This window comes from Electrona antarctica (assembly GCF_951216825.1).
Source record: "Electrona antarctica genome assembly, chromosome: 5".
Lineage (NCBI taxonomy): Eukaryota > Metazoa > Chordata > Actinopteri > Myctophiformes > Myctophidae > Electrona > Electrona antarctica.
Genome location: NC_136810.1, coordinates 30,669,698 through 30,674,746, shown reverse-complemented (window position 1 = coordinate 30,674,746; position 5,049 = coordinate 30,669,698).

The window sequence follows — 5,049 nt, the reverse complement described above, 5'->3', positions numbered from 1 at the left end:
TGTTGGACCACTATTATGTTCAAATTCACAGTGTTAGAAGCATGACGTTTCTTTGGTTGTTGTTTTCTTTTGGAACATTATCTTAAAAGCATGATATTTGAAGTGCCTCCTTGCACTTTGTGTATATATTGTAGGTAACAGATGTTTTTTCTCTCTCTCTCTGTTTGATTGCTTTCTATTGGAGGCATTGAAATGATATGTAGGAAAATAGATTCCTTTTTGTGACATTTTTTTATGTAATCCTCTAGAGAAATATCATATATGTTCCAAATAAATTAGATTAGATAAAATGTATAGAGAAGAACGTGTAATAAATTGCTTGTTTATTATTTTCTAATAGCTGTTAACTAGTTGTCTTCACTTATACCTGTCACATAAATACCGTATATAAATATCTCTTTTTTGTATCTAATGTAAGCGTTTTTGAATGATTGTTCCAAGATATAAGCCGTGTGCATTCATTTTCATTGTACATAAATAAATATATAATTGTTCTGTTCAATGGCAATGCAGAATGTTCCAGAAACTACAGTGATCATATGGCAAACATTGTTTGCAATGAGAGAGACAGAAAGAAATAGAAAAAGAGAGAGAGAGAGAGAGAGAGAGAGAGAGAGAGAGAGAGACAGAGAGAGAGAGACAGAGAGAGAGAGAGAGAGAGAGAGAGAGAAAGAAGAGACAAACAGACAGACAGACAGACAGAGTAAGAGCTAGGGGAAGTCTCTGCACCGATGATGGGGAGCACATTTACATTTTTTGGAATTTCCCGTGATGTTTTGCAGAAGAGAGAGACATAAAGGAAATGGAGAAACTTGCAAGATGAATGAAGCACAGCCTCTAGGTGACTATAATTGAAATAACAAGTAATATCAAACGCAATCAAATGCCTGGACTGCTAATGCTTGTTTAACATGGATGTTTAGGCCTAAAGTGGGTCTAAACATTCCTCGGGTAATACACCTCCTCACCTTTCCTGCCTTTTCACAGGAGAGCTTTGACTAATAGCCTACCAGTGGTTCTCATTTCACATTTTAATATAAAGGACCCCACAATTGACAAGTATTTGGCTGCCAGGGACCCCAATTTACAGTATTAAACAAAAGTCTTAAACAAACATGGGAGGTCGGAATAACCAAAGTAAGAATGAACTCTAGTCAAACCCCCATAAGAGTATATTTCTTGATTTAGTTGGATAAAATGTAATTAAAAATAAGTGAACTATATATAAAATAGGGTTAACGTGGTTAACTGTTCCTAATTTTGTTGGGGATCCCCTTCGAGAACCACTGATCTAGTTTCAGGCATTATTTCATCTTGTGGTGCAAACTCATTTGAAGAAATGGAAAACCACCATATGCACCAAACATCGACATGACCACTAATATTCTTTCTTTCTTAAACGTCTTCACCAGACACGTGCTACATCTCCCCAGAATTAAAATGTATTAGAGGTTCTATCAATCGCCTCATCTATCATTCAATCAATGTATAACGTCAGGAGGCAGATTCCAAATAACAGCTGGTAAAACCGCATTTGCTCCACTCAAAATGTCTTTTCCTTGCAAAATATTATGTACACACAATCAAACACATAACAAAGACATATTGAGCTAACGGTGTTGATGAAATGGAAATTGATTGGCATATTTCTATGGTGAGCTTGTGCTTTTTCTTTTTTTTTTAACAGAAGTGTCTGTCTTTTTGAAGAAACTCCTAAATTACTGCCCTGTAGCTTTCACCCCTTGTCTACTTTTCTAGAACTCCTCTCTTTGTAAAGCTGTTGCTGTCATTTTAATGTAAAGAGAGATGAGTATGTGTGGGGGAGATTATTGAAAACCATAAAGACAAAAAAAAAAAATCCCCAGTCTATATTATACATAAGAGTATGTTCATACATATCAATAAGTGTTATACCTTTGGTGTACATATACATATATGAAAACTAATAAATGTTGATTCATAACTAAATGTTCATTGTTTTCATTCTTTCTTATGGAAATATGAATTATGAGTAAATAAGCTGGAGAGGGAAGTCTGGAGCTCTCTGGTGGAGCTGTTGCCCCCTCGACCAGACTACGGATAAGCGGTTGAAGATGGATGGATAGATGGATAAGCTAGAGTATTATGCTAGTTCAGACAGACAAGCATCTCATGCATATAGTGATTTAGTCGTCGCAAACATTTCATGTGTAAGCAACAAAAAAAGGAAAGTAATGACTCTGCATGCACTTTCCTTCAAATGATAAACCCAGTATGTTTTCTTGAATAATGTCTGATCGATGATCATTATCCTCAAATTAGGAATCATATTCTTTGGATTCAGAATGCCATCTCCACCAACACAATCTGAGAATCCCATCGGCAAATATTCGTGGGTCAACAGTCTATCTTGAGAGACTATACCACCAACATAATGCAAAAACCAAACAAACAAACTGGATGAAAACTATTTTTGTAACATAAATATATGTTACAAAAATATAATTCAAATGTAAGAGACATTTTCTTATACTTCCCCCCCCCCAAAATGCCTATCTATGTCTCACTCTGGGTTGCTTGTGTTATAATGGTCTTGCATCACTGTCCTGATACCATGGTAACCACACTTCCTCTGGCTCGACAAGCAATCCAGCCACTCACTCACACCTCCCTTTTCATCATATTCACTCCATTTTCCTCCCTCATTCTCTGTACATACATGTATGTATGTATGTATGTATGTATGTATGTATGTATGCATGCATTCATACATTAATTGAATCAACAGCACATTCTGTCAACACCTCTGCTATACATTTATTTTATCCATGACTTTACAAATCATTTTCATTAACATTTTATTGTTAATTCATCATTACACTCACCTACTCTAGGACATTTGCTATTTTTCTTTAAAATGAAACATATGAAAGCGAAAGCAAGGAAACAATTTTCAGTGGGCAATGATTGTATTCAGTTTTGCGTTGTTCTGAAAACCAACTGAGCTTAAATGACACAAACTGACGTTTATGATTTATCCCACCGATGAGAATCAGTAGAATTCATTTTATAGCAAACCGTAAATAATAAAACATAGGATACAGCTGACATTTTGCTCCTACGTTATATGTACAGTGTGTCTATGGCCAATATGGCACTTGAGGTCTGGGTAAGACAACTGCAGAATAAGTCAAATGTGTCACTTCCCTCTGTGTAGCAATGCTCAAAGAGAAGACAGCGGCAGCTGTTACAAATCAGTTAGATCAGTTTAATGCACAAAGATACTCACCGCTGTATGTGCCCAATTATATCAGCAGTTGCTCTCACTTGAGCACCCTGTCAAGACATCATTTTTATTGTAAATGATTTATTCCCCCCAATATTTCCAATCATATTACTTTTTCCTTAATCAGTGTACACTGTGTATATAAATAGTGTGTATACCCTGCCACAATCATTCTACGTATCCTCAGGATAATCATTATGATTATGTGCATCCCACATTCAATTGTTTTGACAAATCACGTCATCATTATTCAATGTTCCCTACGCAGTAGAACTGTTTGTACATACATACCATGTTAAATTACATCATATAATGGTGCTCAAAATGTACAGTCTCCTTTGCTATACATCAAGTTGATTCACACATTAGCAACTTTTGACTATTGCAAAATCCTTTCATAATTGGTAATCATAAGTATTGCATTGGATTAAATAATTCCCAAATATGACACGGCCCTTTTAATGAAAAGGGCATACAAATTCCCACCCTCTCACCCCCCAAAAGAACAAAATAAAACATTGACAGCTACTTCTAAGGCATTTTCAAAACACATACCATATATACAGAAACCAAAAAGTAATGGAAATCCAAATTGCATAAATTAAAAGCTTGAAAACTTGAGCGTTTTATGGAAAGAATGGAAAACAAACCCCTGGTCCACAGGCAATGTCTGAAATATACACAAGGTTACGATACAGAAGATGAAAGCACAGGGGAAGATGGAGACACCAGTTACTCACAATATTAAACTCCACCTGCTGTATTTGAAATTAGATAATCAATGAATATTCTGCAGACTTGTCCATTCAATCCACTTATTTGTGAGCATCTGCTGACAATCTTCAATCATTTATAATGAAAATTATGCCACAGCATAATATTATTCTCAAATAAATCTGTCCCTCGGAACACAGACCCCCTTTAGAGACCACCATTGTTTCCCAACCTCAAAAACGCTCTCCCTTTACCCAGTGACTTTATCACCGAAACAAATAAAACACACAAAATGAACACCACAAGACATCCACACACCCTGCCATATCTCCATGCATCACACTCTTAATCACTGAAACCCTATTATACTTTGTTGGACCAGGGTCCCCCAGGTGTCTATACTGTACATGGTCCCCTCCTTCACACCAAAACTCTTTGCTGAAAATAGGCGATCAACAAGCACAGAACACAACGTAACATGAGTTGCTGTGAGCTTGTAGATAGACAATTTTCACCCAATGTCCTCCTATTTCGGCCGAATGTGATTTTTGACAGAGTTCGACAGAGTAGAGACGCTAGGGTTCATGGTTAAGGAGCATTGACAATATTCACACAGCGGCCATTTTGCTCTTATGTCATAAAATCTGAGCAAAATGGCCACCACCGGGGCACAAGAGAATATATACACAATAGAATCCTGCACGTAATGGTTTATGAGGCCATTCAACCCTACATACAACACCCACCAATGCTTGAGTGTGTTTTCAATGTTCATTTGCTGCTGGCAACCACAGTGTTCATATCAACCTTGTTAGCTTCGTTACATTTTAGCCCCACCCCCACCACACACACACACACACACACACACATGCACGCAGTCACACACACACACACACACACACACACACACACACACACACACACACACACACACACACACACACACACACACACACACACACACACACACACACACACACACACACACACACACACACACACACACACACACACACACACACACACACACACACACACACACCGTTTCCCACCAATTCCTGCTGTCCCAG